Raw genomic sequence first — 19,036 nt, 5'->3', positions numbered from 1 at the left:
CTTGGCCTCCATTCTTAGCAAGAGTCCTGCCATCTTCAGAGCCCAGCTCCTTCCAGGCAGCAGTGCCTGCTCTGAACCCTCCTCTGCCCCTCTCCAGCTCACTCCATGATTTCTAGATGGATTTTTCGATGTTCTATTCCACTCAAACTCTTTACCTTCATCCTGACCAGCCAGTTACCACAGCAACAGCAGCAAGCTGCCATTCACTCCAGGCAAGTCTCTCGAAACTCTTAGAAACCACAGCCCAAATTCTGCTTTGGTTTACACAAGTGTAAATGCAATGAACCTCCATTGCCTTCCATGGAGTTGCTCCAGATTTATACTGGTGTAAACACAGACAGGAGTTGACTGCAAGCCCAGACCTGCTCCCTAATCAGTGATTCATAACTAAACCTGATGTCAGGACAGAAGGTCCTTTCGTTCCCAAGGACAAATGTTTGCTCTTGTCAACCCTTTCCCAGCTGCCGTTCTGGTGCAGCCCAGCTGTTGTCTGAAGTGCCAGCCCTCCAGAGGAGGCCAGCCAAGTACATGGTGCAGCACACGAGGCTCCATTCTCTCTCAATGCCAAAGACAAGAGAGAAATGCTTTATGTTGCCCCTGTCTCCATCTCCCCCAAACCCCTTCCCTCCTTCACCAGCTAAGAGGAGGCTCCTCACCTCAGCTCCCGGAGAGCTGCCAACTCAACTGGGGCCAGCCCTCAGCACCTAAAAGCACATGGCTTCTTGGGAGCAAGTTCTCCGGTGCATGAGCTCTACCTCCAGGATAAGACTCCCCTCCTCTGCTGGAGATTCTCTCTCCTTCCAGTACCGTGGGTCCATGTTCTTACCGTGAGCGCTGCAAAGCGAGACTCCTTTGCTACCAATACGCCACAAGCAATTAGTGCTGCTTAGCCCCAGGGGTTAGACAGCCCCATGTGCTCTCCAGTTCATTGGAACTGGATCAACGAAGCTGGAGATACCAGACACCTACAAGCTCATCTTCTCCACCCTGAAAAAGGCAGGATTGCTCCCCAGCATTCTCCAGGGTTTCACCACAGTTAATGGCAGGGCCGGCTCCAGCTTTTTTGCCGCCCCAAGCGGTGAAGAAAAAGAAAAAAAAAAGAGAAAAAGAAAAACCCGATTGAGCTACCGCTGAAGTGCCACCGAAGAGGAAGAGAGGGAGTGAAGGACCCACTGCTGAAGACCGGGACATGCCGCCCCAATAGTGGACGGCGTGCCGCCCTGGGCACCTGCTTCCTTCCCTGGTGCCTGGAGCCAGCCTGGTCAATAGGGCTCTCACCGCTTCCCCAGGGAGTCTGTTCCACTGTCTAAGATCTCCATGTCGGGACACTTCCCTCCCTCCTCCTCCCCCGCGCGCACACATACACAAAGCCAACGCTTTCCTTTCCTCGCTTTCCCCATTAGTCCTCGCGGCACCTCCCCTTGGAGGTGCCTAAACAGTTCCTGTCCTGGCGTTCCCACCTCTCATATTCTCCCAGACAGTAATCACATCCTCCCTCGGCCCGTGTTTAACCAAGCCGTACGTGTGCATGCTCAGTTCTGTCTCCTGATCCACCCCCACCCCCTCATCCCATCACATTTGCTGGCACTTCTGTGGATTTCCTTCCCGTTGTAAACATCTTGCAGCTACTGAAGCTCCCAACCCTGAATGCGAGACTCTAGCTGTGGCTCACCTAGTTCTGGGGAGGAGCTCGCGATCACCTCCCTGATCTCTGCCTGTTTAGGGCCCTGCTGTGGTACAGACCGTACGAGGCCCTAAGCACCCTACGGCAAGAGATGAAAGTACGATGGAATTGAGGAGGTCAGTGCTCCTCTGCCCATGCTCTGGTCCATATTCCCAGAGTCTTGCTGCAGCCTGTTCAGGGTGGGCAAGAAGGGACCCATGACCACTCCTAGCCAAGGGAAAAAGCAGCCCTGCAAAGCTCAGACAGACACATGTGCAATGCCCTGAGTTATTAATAACCCAGGAACATGCCTCTCTGCCCTAGGCTGGCTAATGGGAACCAGATGGCGCTCAGCTTGCCTGCCAGCCACTGGGATCACCGCCCCTTTGAAATGTAAAGCTGTCCGCAAAGCGGCAAACCAAATGGCTGGCATTCATTACAGCACAAGTACCAACCCACTAGACACATGGAAGCAGAGTCCTCCCAACATCAGCTCTGCTGTTCATGCAGGGGCGACTCTAGGCACCAGCAAAACAAGCTGGTGCCTAGGGCGGCCAAATCTAGGGGGCGGCAGGCTGCGCCGGCGGACCTGCCGCAGTCATGCCTGCGGGAGGTCCACCGGAGCCCCGGGACGACCGGACCTGCCGCAGGCATGACTGCGGAGGGGGCGCTCGTCCCGCGGCTCGGCTGGACCTCCCGCAGGCATGACTGCGGCAGCTCAAGCGGAGCCGCGGGATCCGCGAACCGTCCGCAGCCGCGGGGGGTCCAGCCGGGCCACGCGGGACCAGCGGACCCTCTGCAGTCATGCCCGCGGGAGGTCCGCTGCTCCCGCGGCTCCGGGGCGCCTCCCGCGCATGACTGCTTGGGGCGGCCAAAACTGTAGAGCCGCCCCTGTGTTCATGCCAACGGGGAGGCTGCATGATCCTGCATAACAGGCCCAGCTGTATGATAGAGGGGGATGGGCAGGTGTTTCTTAGGTTTCCACTAGGGTGACCAGATGTCCTGGGTCTTTTTCTTATATAGGCTCCTATTACCCCCCCACCTCATCTCCCGATTTTTCACATTTGCTGTCTGGTCACCCTAGTTTCCACACATGAAGCTTGAGTTGCCTCCAGAAACCCCAGGACACAAAACACCCTCCCCGTCCACCCTCTCCCCCAAAAACAGAGTAGGGAGCCCAGCTTGTGTAACACAGAGGACTGTGTTGGCAAGTGGCCAGCAGCCCCCAGCGTCTGCACATGCTTTGCACACAAGTTTTGGTTTTTTCCATTAAAAGAGCACCGCTCTGATACACACACACTTAGCAGCACTGCACACATACTTCGTACAATTAGCTACCCGGGCATCTAACTGGCACTTCGTATGCCGTTAGCCTATTTGCATGCGCAAATTAGGTGTGCAATTGCACACATTTGCTCAACTAGCCCCACAATTGCATGTCCTTGTCTTTCCATTGATACATGGCTAGAAAGCGCTGTTTGAGTTCTCACCTTTGTTCCACCCTGCACATACCCCCAACCAGGAGCAAGGGCTGCATTTTAATTAGAGGGGAACCAAAAACGGAGCCTTGGAATTTCACTGGCTGGGACTAATCCCCAGGTACAAGCTGACCCCTGCAGTTTGGATTTCAGGATGGATCTAGAACTGGGAGGCGGTTATGTTCCGGTGCCAATTTGGACACAGCCAAATCCAGGCAAAAATGGTTGTTGTTCCCAAGGAGTGAGGGACAATCTGCCGAAGACCCGGACGTGCCGCCCCTTTCCATTGGCCGCCCCAAGCACCTGCTTCCTGCGCTGGTGCCTGGAACCGGCCCTGGTTGTTCCCATGAGACCCTGCCCCAGAATGGTGGTGCTCTCCCCACGTTAGCTGTTCTTGACAGATGTCTGTCATCCTAAACCAAAAATCTCACGGGAACTGCTTGCTGAGTGTCATTGCTGTCAAGCACACACACGCACACCCCTGTTCAGTCTCAAACGCAGTATCCAGATCAGACCATTGCCTTCTTAGCACATTTTAACATAAATATTGCTCGGGTGACAATCTGCATCGTTCCATCAGGTCAAATCCTGCATTTCTCCCTCATTCACCATTGTAGGAGCTGAATCACATATGCAGAAATCCTGCTCCATTGTAGCTGCCAGTTTGAGGTCAGTAAACATATTGGCCTGTCTTTCCCCACCCACAATTTTCCCATAATCCTCCAAGGGACACCTGTCATTATCCATAATACAGTTGTCGTCCCAGCAGGTACAAATGGAGTAACAAGCAAAGCATTTAATTAAAAGATCCACTGAAGAACAAAGCTACCAGCCAGTCATCATAGTGACATCAGCCCAGGAAGAGGAGACACTCAACCGCTAGAGTTTTCAATATGCACCTGCTTACACCCACACTTATAAGTACTTTTCAGAGATGTGCACAGGGATTGACTCACCAATAGCGAGATGGTGAGGGGCAAACAGTGCATTTCTGGACACTAGGTGCCATTCACCCAAGAGTTCTGAAGGAACTCTAATGTGAAATTGCAGAACTACTGTCGTCTGTAACCTATCATTTAAATCGGCTTCTGTACCAAATAACTGGAGGATAGCTAATGTGACACCAATTTTTAAAAAGGGCTCCAGAGGTGACCCCAGCAATTACAGGCCGCTAAGCCTGACTTCAGTACCAGGCAAACTGGTTTTAACTATAGTAAAAAACAAAATTGTCAGACATAGATTAACATAATTTGTCGGGGAATAGTCAACATGGTTTTTGTAAAGGGAAATCATGCCTCACCAATCTACTAGAATTCTTTGAGGTGTCAACAAGCATGTGGACAAGGGGGATCCAGTGGATATAGTGTACTTAGATTTTCTGAAAGCCTTTGACAAGGTCCCTCACCAAAGGCTATTAAGCAAAGTGAGCTGTCATGGGATAAGAGGGAAGGTCCTCTCATGGTTTGGTAACTGGTTAAAAGATAGGAAACAAAGGGTAGGAATAAATGGTCCGTTTTCAGAATGGAGAAAGGTAAATAGTGGACCCTCAGGGGTCTGTTCTGGGCCCAGTCCTATTCAACATATTCATAAATGATCTGAAAAAGGGGCAAACAGTGAGGTGGCAAAATTTGCAGGTGATACAAAACTACTCAAAATAGTTGAGTCCCAGGCAGACTGTGAAGAGCTAAAAAAGGATCTCTCAAAACTGGGTGACTGGGCAACAAAATGGCAGATGAAATTTAATGTTGATAAATTCAAAGTAAGGCACATTGGAAAGCATAATCCCAACTATACATATACAATGATGGGGTCTAAATTATCTGTTACCACTCAAGAAAGATCTTGGAGTCATTGTGGATAATTCTCTGAAAACATCCACTCAGTGTGCAGCGGCAGTCAGAAAAGCAAACAGAATGTTGGGAATCATTAAGAAAGGGATAGATCATAAGACAGAAAATATATTGCCTCTATATAAATCCATCTTGAGTACTGCCTGCAGATGTGGTCGCCCCATCTCAAAACAGGTATATTGGTTCAGAAAAGGGCAACGAAAATGATTAGGGGTATGGAACGGCTGCCATATGAGGAGAGAAAAGAAAATCTCCCCTGTTTGTGGAAGGGCTGTTGGGAATGAACAGCTGCTCCATCAGGAAATCTCCACACAACCACAGCTACATCTGCAGATCAGTAAGCAGGGCCAATGCTGCTCCCTTGTGGTTATAGAAAAAACTGCAGCATTAAGAAGCAGATGAGCTAAGAGCAGGGTCCCACTAGACCAGGGATAAGCAACCTATGACATAGGTGCCAAAGGCGGCACACGAGCTGATTTTCAGCGGCACTCACACTGCCCAGGTCCTGGCCTCAGTCTGGGGGGCTCTGCATTTTAATTTAATTTTAAATGAAGCTTCTTAAACATTTTAAAAACCTTATTTACTTGACATACAACAATAGTTTAGTTAGATATTATAGACTTATAGAAAGAGCCCTTTTAAAAACGTTAAAATGTATGACTGGCACACAAAACCTTACTTTAGAGTGAATAAATGAAGACTCGGCACAGCACTTCTGAAAGGTTGCTGACCCCTGCACTAGACAATCTCTTGTTGGATGGGTTGAAAATCCTGCAGTGCACTAAACTGGCCAGGGAGAATTTATTCCCTTAGGGACATCCCTAGGGGTATGCACACTCTCATCAGGGGGTACACAAGAAAAATCCTGTAACAGTGAACAATGCAATTGATTTAGTAAGACTTGGCAATCTAATCCAAGGTATATTATACCCTATCTCGGATGGGGGTACACGGTACACTGCATTATTTGGAAAGGGCTATGCAGCCAAAAAAGGGTGAAAACCACAGCCTCAGAGGCTAGGAAAGAGCACACTCACCAGGGGTGGGCCCCTCACGGTTGGGTGCGGTGAAGCAGGCTCTCTCCTCTCTAGTGTCCCCCGCTGATGGGCGCTTCAGTGCTGCAACGGTCTCTCTTCCCGTAAACAAGTCCACCCCATCAGGGTAATGAGTCTAACAAACGGAAGTCCAAGGTCCTTACATTAGGTCTCCAGCCCAGCTCTAGGTCCTGTGGTTCTTACACCCCATTGGCTCGGGACTTTCCAATGCCTGAAGCCCCCGATGTAAGGGGCCAAGGACCACATCCTCCAGTGGCTGGCAGAGGAGCCTGCGCCCCCCCCCCCAGGGATCCAGCCCAGGAACACTGCAGTGAGCAGGCCAAGTCCATCTATTCAGACCTGCCCCTGCTACCTCCCTGGGCTTCTTCCTACCATGGTCTCTGCCCAGGCCTTCCCACCACAACCTCCCCTGGGATCCCTGACAAATCCAAACCAGCTTTCACCCACCTCAGGCTTGGCCTTTCATGCCCCTGGCTTTTTCCTCACTGTTCCTCTGCTGACCCCCTCCCAGTGCTCTCTGCCTGGGAGGCTGGAGCCTGCCCCTTTGATCAGGGCTTTATCAATCTGCTCCACTCCCAGGGGCTGCTTCACCTCTCCCTTGCGAGCTGTCTGTATTCAGGGAAGGATCAAGGGCTGCCTTTCTTTGCACTAACCACACCGGTCCTGCCCCAGCTGGGGCTCATCATTAAGTCTGACCCGCCCTCCAGGTGCAGCCCAGTTTGTTCACTGGGCCCATTAACCCTTTCAGAGCCAGTGTGGGGCCCACACCTCCTCCCAAAAAATAACTAGAGCCATCGGTCCTTCTCTGGCCCCTCGGGCTGGATGACACCAGCCCCCCAGTATCCTCCCTCGTGTTCTCACAGCCCCGGCTTTGTACCAGGGCACCCTACTGGATTGAAAGCTGTCACAGATGCTCCCATGTCCCTGAAGAACCAGCTACTGTCACTCTCCTCCCCTGGGCCCTTCAACCCTAAATCTCACAAGCAGCCAGTTACTGTCACCCTCTTTTCTTAGGCCATTCCTGAGCCTCAGTCCCCAAGTACGCAGCCATTATTCCCTTCCTTAACTTGTGGGTGCTAGCAGAATGAATTGGGTCTTGGACACTGTGTTCCTATGCGGAGAGCATGGCAGGACAATCGCTCTGTTGCTCCTCATGTCGTGTCAGGCCCTGGGACACCCAGTAAAGAGTTCTTGGTGCTCAGGGCTTGAGTTAATTCACCCCAAGTCAGTGCTGCAGATGCTGCCACACCAGCCCTAGAAAGGTTCACCCCAGTGGGCATGTCCCCCTCACAGAAACCAGATTAGGTAGTTTCCAGAGACCATGGGGGCTGAACTCACCCATTCTCCTGGATAGGGGAGGTCACCTCTTGTCCGGGCAGAGGTGGATGGGTGGCCTGGAGTGGGGAAGTTTGCACTGGCACCACCCTGTGGAAAAATAGAAGATTCCATTCTCCAGTTCCCTCTAAGCAGCACTACGGTCCCTTGGGGAAAGAGAGCTTTTCGGAGGTGCAAGGGCCTGATCCCATTAGGTGCTGCACACCCTTGATGCCACCTGTCTTCAAGATGCCTGGCCACTGCCAGGATTGAGCCTGCGTGGTGCTGTGAGGGGCCACTCAGACCATCTTGCTTGGACGGCCCTAGGAAGCACGGCTGGGACGAAACCCAGCAGCCATTTGGGATGAGGTCTCCAGTTCGGCGTTTATGTAACATCGCAAATGAGCCAGCTCCAAAGTGCAGCAGTGAGTGGGTAAGAGCTGGTGACCGCACAGAGCTGAAAAGCTTTTAAAATCATTAGCACAGAGCTTGGTGTCAGTCAGTCACCTGGAGAGATGGCTCACTCTGGAGTTGCTCTCCTGAGACGTACCATTTCATATGCAAAGAGGACTGCTAAACTCTATGAAGACTTCAACTCTTCTAGTGCTGCCAAAAACCCGACTCCTTTCTCCTGGGGACCAGGGCACTATCAGACCCGTGTCTAGCTCGCAGGCTGCGCGAGGCAGTTGGGAGCAGGGAGGTGGTGGGAGCTGAGGGACAGGTAAAGCACTGAAGGGTGAGGCTGAGGAATCAGCTACTCAGCTGCTAGGGACAGCGCGAGGACACTGCTAGGGGCTGCGGTGCTAGAGGTTGGGGAGGTATAGACAGCATCCGGGCTAGCAGCACATGTACAAACCTATCGTCCCCACTGGTTCGGCTCAGGGATACAAAAGGAGAAATAGGTTGTGTGCGTGGGCTCCCACACTGACCTCGTCGCCCAGAGCAGAGTCTGCCCCTCAGCCACACGAGGAGCAAGTGTTTTGAAAGCATCTGCTCTCCTGAACGCTGAGGCTCTGGCGTTGCGTTGTAAGACTGGAGCATGGTCATTCCACTCACACCACAGCTGGGGGCTTGAGTCCATACTTCTCTCAGGAGCCCTCCAGTCCCCACACCCAGTGGGCCGGCTCTGGCCAGAGGACTGGCTGAGCTAGTGGGCAGGATGACAGCGAAGCTTGTTTTATGGCACAGGGAGCTCATCTCAGCTCATCCCCAGGCTGACAAATAGCCGTGGTTGAGCCAGCGTCAGGCTTGGCGAAGGCAGAGATAAACAGGCTAACGCTGAGGCCAACCCACGCACTCCCCCTTAGCAGGGAGATGACTCAGCCTAGGCTGCAGGCGGAGCTGGAAATGAGATTTGGACTCTGCTAAACCTTTCATGTTGACAAGTGCGGGGTGTGAGGGACCTCCATTTTCTGCCCTTTGCATTGGACTGTCAGGAACGCTGGCTGGGGACTCTGGAGCGGGGGCCACAGACTCACCAAGACAGGCAGGAGTAGCGCATAGGCCGGATGGAACCTGAACAAGGGCTTCTTCTTCCCACCTGTCCCATCACTTCTGGGATGAGTCTACAGAGATGGACCACGTCAGAGTTATCCACCACCTGCCTCAACTCCATGGAGTAGGAAAACCTACTCTGATCTCGGCACTGGATACAGATGGAGGACAGAGCAGCTACCAGTTACTCAGTTGTCTATAAATCACATCACATTATTGTAAGAAGCTTGTCATTTCTCCAGAGCCAGCTTCCCACCACCGGCGTCTCTGTCGGGAACGGTGGACGCCCATTAGCAGTGGAGGGCACTCAAAGCCACACCCAGCCCACCTGTTTTCAGCAGAAATCACTGCAGGGAAGAGGTATTGGATTCAGAGAGCTCCCAGCCCATCCAGTCTCAGCCACTCCCAGCAGCAGCTGGCACCAAGTGGGATGGGGCGAGGAGGAACAGTAACTATCTTCAGAAACCTGGCTTCAGATTGGCATGGAGGCAGCAGACAATGTCCCCTCGCTAGTGTATTTTCTAGCATTGCCCCCTATGGCTCAGCTTGCAGAGTCTGCTCAGGCAGGGAAGCAGGCTGGAGGAGCAGTCAGGATTCAGACATATGCATGGAGCTGTGAAGGGGCTATGACCTGGAATAGCATAGTACAACGGCGGTGCACTAGCAGAGCTGGGGGGGACCCAGTGGTGGCACACTCGAGCCAGGATTGGGGAGCTGGGCTGTTGGGGTGGAAACGCACACAACCCCTGAACGCTCTGCGGGGCACTGGCCAACATTATTACACCGTCAATTTCATAGACCCCAGCGCCGCACAATCACAATTCAGGTTGATCCCGCATCCAGAGAGCAAAGACACTTCTCATGGCTGTTTTCTTTCAGGATTGATAGCCTGGCTTTCTCCTCTGTGGACTAAGCACCAGCGAACAGAGACAGCGGGAGGCAAATGGCAAATGAAATGAGGGCATTAAAACCTCATTCTCTTGCCAGAGATGAGCTTGAAACAAGTTTTCAGCCCAGAACTTTAATATGTAGCAAATTACAAGGGAATCTTGTTCTCTAGAATTGCATCCGCCTCCAACCCACTTAGCGCTGTCGAGGCCTGTGCCTCCCCCGGGACCAGCCTGAGAGCAGCAGAGATGGATGAGCTGACACAGGCATGACTTCACCTGCCTGCCCCACAGTGTGCGTGTAAGGTGGTGGGGGTGGGGGAGTGACAGGACAGACCTCCCCCTCTTCCCCAGCACACAGCGATACATCACTGCCAGTGGCGTGCAGCGGGCAATAGCTCCAGTGGGGCCTGGCTCAGGGGGGCCTGCTGAACGTGCCCATGGCAGGGACCGCACGGCCGATGTCTGCTGGCGATCCTGCATGCTGGAGTGCAGGGAGAGGTCGTCGTTCCTCCTGCCATTCAGAACGGCTTCTAAGCCCCTTGACTCAGTATCCGCCCAAGCCGGTGAAGCCATTGGGCTCCTTCTCCCAGGCTGGGATCCAAGAAGCTCCTGTGATGTTCCAGACCTAGAGCCACCAAAATCCTGTCTCCAGCAAACACCCTCCCAGCTAGGCTGCCTTGGTAGAGCCCACCTGGCTCCCAGGCACGTGCCCTCTCTTCCCACATGGGCATCCAGTCCCAGGAGGTCTGGTTAACACAAGTTCTTGGAGAGACAAGAACCCTTCACTCCAAGGGACGAGCCAACCAGTCATCTTCCCTCTGGCCAGGGGCAAGCGGACGGGGCAGACGGGTCACAAGGAGAAGAGAGGCTAGCGACGCAGGGCGCGGGGCAAGGCTGAACAACCCTTGGAGGGTGCAGGGTGCAGGATGGTCCCTGCTGACAACAGTTAGCTGAACTCCAACCACACACCTGGCCCAGCCAACCCTGGGTCCAACCACCACAGAGCTTTGGGCTGCCTGAAATCCAGCCTGGAGCTGGAGCCGGGTTTGGGGCTCGAGTCCATCTCTGATTAAATCTGAACCTGCCCAGACTAGCCAGAACATCCAAACCCAGCCTTCACCCCACACCATGCTCCTCCTGCCCCGGGCCCAAGCCATGCAGGCGCCAAGAACAGACCTTGGACAGGAATGACCCCACGCGCACACTCATTCAGATCTGACCTTAACTCGCTGGGAGGACTGACAGTAACTTCTGTTGTAACAAGGGCTGGAACGATTTCCCCATTCAGAGATTTCAGTCACTCATCCTCTCAATCTACTGGGGTTCATTGAGGAAGGATGCTCCAATGGGTCAGGCGCTAGACTGGGACTTGGAAGACCCGGGCTTAAATCCCTGCTCCACCACAGACTCTCTGTGTGACCTTGGGCCAGTCACTTAGTCTCTTTGTGCCTCAGTTTCCCATCTGTGTTGATAATAGCCCTGCCCTGCCACACAGGGGAGCTGGGCAGATGGACACAGTAGCGATGGTGAGGTGCTCAGATAAGAAATTCAAATCCCAAAACAACCCGAGCCTCAATTAAAGAGAGTAAACAAGCCAGGACAGGAGCGGGGACCTGAGACAGCAGCAGCCCACCCCCTGCACAGTTGTGTGACTGTTGCATTGACGTTCTCTCCGGGACAGGTGCTGTGCAGCGTCTGCTCCCATCCGTTCTCCTCTCTGGGGCTGTAATACTTCGGCTGGATTTATACAGTACATTGGTGCCGTAAATTAAAGTGAGGGATTAGAGTGAGAAGCAGCCTGTGGCGCATGTTATAAATTCCAGGCAAACAGGCTCCAATCCCAGAAGGTGAACTTAGTCTGGAGATATTAGTCTGCAGGTTCCCAGCCAGACACACGATCCTGACAGCTCCAATCTCAGTGTGTCACCGTCTCCTCGGCCTCCTGCCCCTGCAGGGAGTGGGGACTTTCTATCTTCTGCCACACCAGGGCCACAGAAACAAAGCCCAGCAGTGTCCCCCCGTGTACAGCAGGGAAATCTGGCACTGAAGCGAGGGGGGGAGTTTCTGGAGGGCTGGGCAGAAACAGAACACACTGCCCCACAGGGCTGCACTCAGCTCTCTAGAGGGAGTCATCCCAGCAGTGACTGACCGCAACGGGGGCCAGAAACATCCCGCACCACCAGGCACTGGTGGGAAAAGCCCGACCTCACAGCCCCTGGGAAGGTGGGAAACTCACTGGCTGCCTGCTCCTCCAGCTTGTGTGTCTCGGGGGCAGGGCCCAACCACTGCTGGCAGCCCTGGGGGACAGGCCGCTGCTTTGCCCCTTCTCCCCCCAGTCACCGCCCAGGAGGCTGTGGCCACAAGAAAAGCTCCTGGTGGCCACATTTGAGAAACACTGAAAGCCCCTTGTCCTACCAACCTCAGCTCCCCTTGGCAGGAGCCCAGCCTGCTTCCTTCTCTGTTCTGTGCCCTCCTCTCGACTGACTAATGCTGCCAGGCTCTCCCTCCAGGCTCGGGTTTGTAACAGCTGTTGTGGGTGGGGTAGGTTTAAGACACTGTCTTTGGGACAGACCCTTCCTGCCCTGGCCCAGCGTGTGGGATTTGTACATTTGTGCATAACTGGCTGGATAACCGTACTCAGAGTAGTTATTAATGGTTCCCAATCCTGCTGGAAAGGTATAACAAGTGGGGTTCCGCAGGGGTCTGTTTTGGGACCGGCTCTGTTCAATATCTTCATCAACGACTTAGATACTGGCATAGAAAATCGCTTATTAAGTTTGCAGATGATACCAAACTGGGAGGGATTGCAACTGCTTTGGAGGATAGGGTCATAATTCAAACTGACCTGGACAAATTGGAGAAATGGTCTGAGGTAAACTGGATGAAGTTTAACAAAGACAAATGCAAAGTGCTCCCCTTAGGAAGGAACAATCAGTTTCACACATACAGAATGGGAAGAGACTGTCTAGGAAGGAGTACGGCAGAAAGGGATCTAGGGGTTATAGTGGACCACAAGCTAAATATGAGTCAACAGTGTGATGCTGTTGCAAAAAAAGCAAACGTGATTCTGGGATGCATTAACAGGTGAGTTGTGAGCAAGACACGAGAAGTCATTCTTCCGCTCCACTCTGCGCTGGTCAGGCCTCAACTGGAGAATTGTGTCCAGTTCTGGGCACCGCATTTCAAGAAAGATGTGGAGAAATTGGAGACGGTCCAGAGAAGAGCAACAAGAATGATTAAAGGTCTTGAGAACATGACCTATGAAGGAAGGCTGAAAGAACTGGGTTTGTTTAGTTTCGAAAAGAGAAGATTGAGAGGGGACATGATAACAGTTTTCAGGTATCTAAAAGGGTGTCATCAGGAGGAGGGAGAAAACTTGTTCACCTTAGCCTCTAAGGATAGAACAAGCAGCAATGGGCTTAAACTGCAGCAAGGGAGGTTTAGGTTGGACATTAGGGAAAAGTTCCTAACTGTCAGGGTGGTTAAACACTGGAATAAATTGGCTAGGGAGGTTGTGGAATCTCCATCTCTGGAGATATTTAAGAGTAGGTTAGATAAATGTCTATCAGCGATGGTCTAGACAGTATTTGGTCCTGCCATGAGGGCAGGGGACTGGACTCCATGACCTCTCAAGGTCCCTTCCAGCCCTAGAATCTATGAATCTCATCCCAAATGAGCAGCTCCTTCACCAAATGAAGATTATTTCTAACCAAGTGGCTGGGGAAGGAAACAATACCCCCCGCTCCGCTTCTTTCCAGGGCCACCCTTTTCCCCCAGACCCTAGTGGACTATTTACCTTTGAGACTACGTGCAAGGCAACATTGAAACACAGGATCAAAGACAAACTGTGAGGACCAAGGCCCCCATTGCCCACCCGTTGTGATGACAGGGAACTGATCATACTGGATGTAGCCAGTTGATCATGATGGGCCTTCCCTTCCTGGTGCTCCAGAGGAAATTCTTCCAAGGTCCCAGTCAATATGGCATGGAGATCAATCCCTCCCCACCCTGCCCCCCCGCCCCTAAAGTGGGTCAGTAGCATGTGTGAGGAGTCAGGTGGCTAGCAGTGTCCAGTTGGAGGATCACGGTAATGTCGGGGAGTTCCACTGCACAACTGCTAGGAATGGATGTGACCACAGAATCGCTGGTGGCAGGGAAGGGGAATGTTATTAACAAGGCAGCCTAACATCCTAAAAGCTCAAATCCCCCAGGGATTGGGCCCATTGTACGGCATTGTGTAAACACAGACCACAAAACAGTCCCTGCCCAGAGAGCTCACTGTCTAGTCTCCCCAAAGCCTTTACCGCTTCTGAAGCAACTCCATTTGCCCCAACTTTTTAAAGGGGGCAGGGGCAGAACAACGTGCTTAAAAATAATACAGCCGAGTATTTCCCTTTCTCCTCTGATGTTTGTTTATTAGTAAATTACTATTTCATAAAAGCAATAGACATGAAATACGAGGACAGAAATTGCCAGTGACTTTTAATTTGGGTACTGCTGATTCCACTGTTCCAGCTATTGATTTTCCGTAAAGATGAATCCCACCTCCGCAGCCCACAGTGACAGGCAGTATCTGAGCATTTTGCTCACTCCTCAAGATTGGAAATATTTGTTTTATTTATTGTCAGACCGCACTAATGAGGAGAGGAGGAAAATCAATTGGCTCCTTATATTTTGATCTCGAAGACAAAACCAACAAGTTCTTAACTGGAATGGTGTGGGAATGAGGACAGGACAGAATAACTGACTAATGCCACAGACAGCAGCTGTCAGCACTTCTACAGGCCTATCTTGGCTGATGAGAGGGGAAAAAGGGAGTATACGGAGTTCGACTGCTTCATGTTAATTTATAGTCATATTAATTTATAGAGATTCATAGAGTCTTGTAAAGTCTCATGGGCAAACCGATCCCTGGCGTAATGCCACCAAACTCAGTGGAGTTATAGTAAGGATGACAAGAAACTAAGATCATCAGCCAGTCTATATTTTTACATCCCTAAAGTCAAGATGGAGGCCCACAGGCTATCTGGGATTCTGGGTGGGGTGGGGAATTTTTAAGGGGACCCCATCTTTTTCTGCTTACATTTGGGGTGGATAGTGGCATTTATGGCAGTGAGGAACTGACAGCGCTCCCTGGAGCAGGATCTGTGCACACAGCTCTAGCAATGCCCCAATTCAGACATATGTGGAGATTAATGGAAGGAGGAGGCACACAACAGAGCCCTAGGGGGGCTCCTATTAGGGCCCTAGGGGGGCTCTGGGTGTTCGCTACTTCCCACCACCCAACATAGATGTAATGAGGTTGAGTAGTGTTCGCAAAAGAGAAACTAACAACTAATTATTCCTCAAGAAAGGCTTTTAATGACTTAGGACTATAAAGGCAACACAGACAGAATGTGCCTAATGACAATGTGCCTAATGACTTTAATTTTAGTAGCCTTAACCTATTTATAACTTTATCTAATCAATTTATAAACTTTTATTGACTTTTATGATAACTTGATGGTAACTTATACTGAAGCCAGGCACAGTGGCTTGCAAAACTACTATGATTTATAAACTACTAACTTTACCAACACTGTACCTGTTTCCAGCAAGGCACCAAACATATACAGTTACTATATATTGATTAAACCTATAGTATTAATACAGACTTAAGATTAACCAGCTCGAGCATTACCAGACCGGTTTAATTCATACTTCACCCTGCTTTCGTCCAAAGTTACGTTACCTTTCAGTTGACCATTTCCTGCACTGGCCAGGCACAGATAGTCAGTGAAGTACAAGTCCCTGTGGTTCAGGGGGTGTATGTGAGCCTGACAAAGAGCGATTTCTTTTAGGTCAACACCACACACACACACTTGCGCCTCTGCATCTTATTTAATACGATATTTGCTGGCCGTGCTTCAAAACAAGTCAACCAATCAAGGTGGCCAAATAGTCCAGGGTGGCATTTGTGGTTGTTTTGAACTTATGAAGTGTGCACCTGTACCCAGCTCATCTCTTCTGTATGTGGCTAGTTGTGGTCAATTTGCTAGACTCAAAAATGCTCGATTCAGCTTAAAGAGGTATTTGGTTGCAGAGCATAGTAACCACAAATCTGTATCTACCTTGACAGAGTTTCCTTTTCAGTCTATAAAGCTTTCTAGATAGATTATGCTTATGCTTGCAGGATTCTACTGTACTCACTTCTTACAACTTCCGGAAGTTTGAGGCCTAACAGTACTTAGCCTGACACTACTTGGCAGGGCTTATGCACATTAAGCACAACATACAACATCCTTACAGCTAAAAAGTACTGGCGTGAAATCCTAGGCCTCTCCAAGTCAGTGGGAAAACTCCCATTGACCTCAGTGGGGCCAGGATTTCACCGTAGGTTCCTAAAGAGCTGTGCCAATGCACCCAGTTTAGACTTGCAACATTTCTACTTTTCTAGTCTTATGTCCCCACCTTCCTCAGCTCAATCCTGACCTACAGCAACGTCAGCTCTCCAACTCCTTGGCCTCTCTGGCCCCAAGACTCAAATTCAATGCATTAGAGCGTGGCAGACCTTCTCTTGTGGAGCCCAAATGAGCTCACGTCGCTTATTTCACTTGTGATCTAATCCAGATTTGGTTACTGGCCTCCAGAGGTGAAACCTCTGCTCCATCACTTGACCCTTTTCAAATGAAGTCCTTTTATAAATTATACTGATGTGCAAAAAGCTCCCAGACTATACAGGCAGGGGGCAAAGGACAACTCCAAGCAGCAGTGCACAAGGACCAAACAACAGCATCTGGGCCTATGAAATGAAAATATCAGTGTATCATTTCCTGATGAATTTCATCATTTCAGTTACAGACCATGTACATCCCCTGCCCTCCCCATCAGCACCCATTGCCCATGAAAAAGGACACTCCGCTTTCCTTTTTACCCATCTTTATTGTCCTCAAAATCTGCAGCAGGACTGCATCTGACAATTGCCTAGTTAATCTTGCCATGACTAGGAAAAGAAATGGCAAACTCTGCTACCTTGGACAACATTGCCAGTCACATGTCACCAGTCACATCCCTGAGGTAACAGAGTATCCAAATCTCATCACTTAGAAAAGAGGTTTTGCCTCATGATGGGGCCCAGTTCCAATGTCACTCTGGGGAGGATGGTATTTAAAAGAGATGTGTTTATTTGTTCAAGAAGTTAACAAAACTCTTAGGTCCGGGGTAGTCAATAGGCAGACCGGGGGCCAAATCCGGACCGCCAGATGCTTTCGAACGGACCCCAAAATCTTTTTAGTTACTTATTATTATCATTATTGTTATTTTCTCTGGAATCCGGATCTTGACTAGACCTTGCCCAAGAAATTTGGACCTTGCCCAAGAAATAATTGACTACCTCTGTCCTAGGAACTTCATGAAATAGCACCAGTCCTATGGTGGATGGCAAAACCCAGGCATATTTGAAGTCACAACTGTCAGACTGTCAGCTCTGTCAAAGAAAGAATACTTGCTTTCATCTACAACTAGTCAGGAGAACATGCCCCACTTTACCAAGCACAGAGCTGGCTGTATTGCTCCAGGTCTCAAGGTTGGATCACTGCAGCTCACTCCATTAAGGAACGACACACCAATATTAACCAAGCTTAATGAAGTCCAGAAATGCAGCCTCCGCCTCCTCGGCATGATCAGCTGCAAACAGCACATGGTGCTTTGCACAGGACACTGACTCTCTGCGGAATGCCAGGCCAAATTCCAGGCCTCAGAGTTAAGCTTCAGGGTCACCCATGGAACTGGCTCACGGTAATGAAGCGAGCATCTCTCCTCCCGCAACAGCTCTGTTCCTCGGGAATGATGGAGCTGTTACCCTCAAAGGCAAAGCTCATGACAGTGGCAGCAGGACTTTCTCAGCTGCAGAGTCAAGGCTTGGAGACTTATCGACCACAAATCACACAGCCTCCAGGACATTAGCATTCCCACAGCCCAAATGAGAGCAGCGAGAAGAGAGAAATAACAGTGAATCACAAACAGCCTGATTGCCATGGGGGAAGCAGGGAGGAAATTGGGTCCAGATCCACAAAGGCACTAGAAGTTAGGCGCCATCATGCCTTTTGGCTCCAGGCCTTAGTGACTTCTCTTTTTTGAGGGCTCCCAGATACCAAGAACCTAAACAGTCAGGCAGACCCTGCAAAGACCCTCCTCAGCATCGCCTTCAAGCAGAGACACGCCTCACATTTAAAAGTACAGGAAACTGAATAGTAAGATCTGGCAATACACTAAATGCATCACTCTAGGATAATGCTAGCCAGCCATTGTTCTCCAGCTCATTCTCAGTAGAGTGAGTCACAGCTTCAGAAGGAAAACACACATATCTAATTCAAAAGGAAAACATCACTCTCCCCTCCACAGACTCCAGGGAGGAGCACAGAGACCAGCTCCTGGCCCTGTGGGAGAGGGGTTCTAAACTACTGTGGTGTGGATTTGCTTTCCTGTTTGAAGCATGCACTGTGTGACATGGAGACAGAGTGCATGCAGGCAGCGTAGCCTATTGGTTTGGAGTAGGAGATAGGGAGTCAGGACTTCCCAGCTCTGCCACTGACTTGCTGTGTGGCCTTGAGCATGTCACTTATCAGATCAGTGCCCCAGTTTTCCTATCTGTAAAATGGGGATAAGATTTGCTGCCTCCCAGGGATGCTGTGAGGCTTAGTTCATGAGTGTTTGAGACAACTGAATGAAAGGCACTGTAGAAATGCAAAGTACTGCGGTTAGCTGGAGTGTGGCAAGAGCAGTGCCGCTTAGGAACACTTCCCGCGGCCAGCCAGAGTTCTGGGGATGTAGTTCAAAATCAGATCTCTGGAAGACCTCTGACAGTCGTAGCCTTCCCCTCCCTAGAGGTGAAGAGAGGCAGATGAGATCTGAGCTGTTCCGTTCCACTTATTCTGCCAAGATGAGAAGCATCAGTATGAACAATAAGGGTACAAACAGGAGACCTGAGATTTGCCAGGGTGATTGTCTGATTGAACTGGGCCTATGGAGCCGACAGCAAAACAAGATCCTGGGACCAAACACTACACCCTCCAATGCAATCATGATGTGTCACATGGCCACCACACACAAGTTGTAACAGGGCTACCAAGGGTGCTGTGGAAATCGCCACTTTAAAAAGCACGTCTGGAAGAGATCTCAGCATATACAGTACACTCAGATGCTGGTATATTCGAACATCATCCAGAGACACACATGTCAAACAGACTGGGATCTGATTTCAGGGATATGAAACACTATTTGTGTATTGCTGACAGGGGTTTGTTATCGTGCA

General features: G+C 50.7%; 1 protein-coding gene across 10 annotated transcripts in view; it reads right to left on the bottom strand.

The window, feature by feature from the left end:
• PDYN (prodynorphin) overlaps positions 1–19,036 on the bottom strand; it is a 98,659-nt gene that overhangs the window by 75,674 nt on the left and 3,949 nt on the right. For 7 of the 10 annotated variants that reach the window (XR_005587842.1, XR_005587843.1, XM_039498503.1 and 4 more), the window contains exons 4-5: positions 7,385–7,471; positions 6,029–6,161 (exon numbers count right to left, since the gene is read on the bottom strand). The exons of 1 other annotated variant lie outside the window; for it this stretch is intronic. The gene's annotated coding sequence lies outside the window, so the exon portion shown is untranslated. Of the gene's footprint in view, positions 1–6,028; positions 6,162–6,493; positions 6,731–7,384; positions 7,472–19,036 lie in introns of those variants that run through there. 2 more of the 10 variants (XM_039498507.1, XM_039498505.1) reach the window with 2 other exon arrangements.

This window comes from Mauremys reevesii, linkage group 13, assembly GCF_016161935.1.
Source record: "Mauremys reevesii isolate NIE-2019 linkage group 13, ASM1616193v1, whole genome shotgun sequence".
NCBI lineage: Eukaryota > Metazoa > Chordata > Testudines > Geoemydidae > Mauremys > Mauremys reevesii.
The sequence above is the reverse complement of the archived record's forward strand: the minus strand, read 5'-3'. Positions and strand labels throughout refer to the sequence as shown.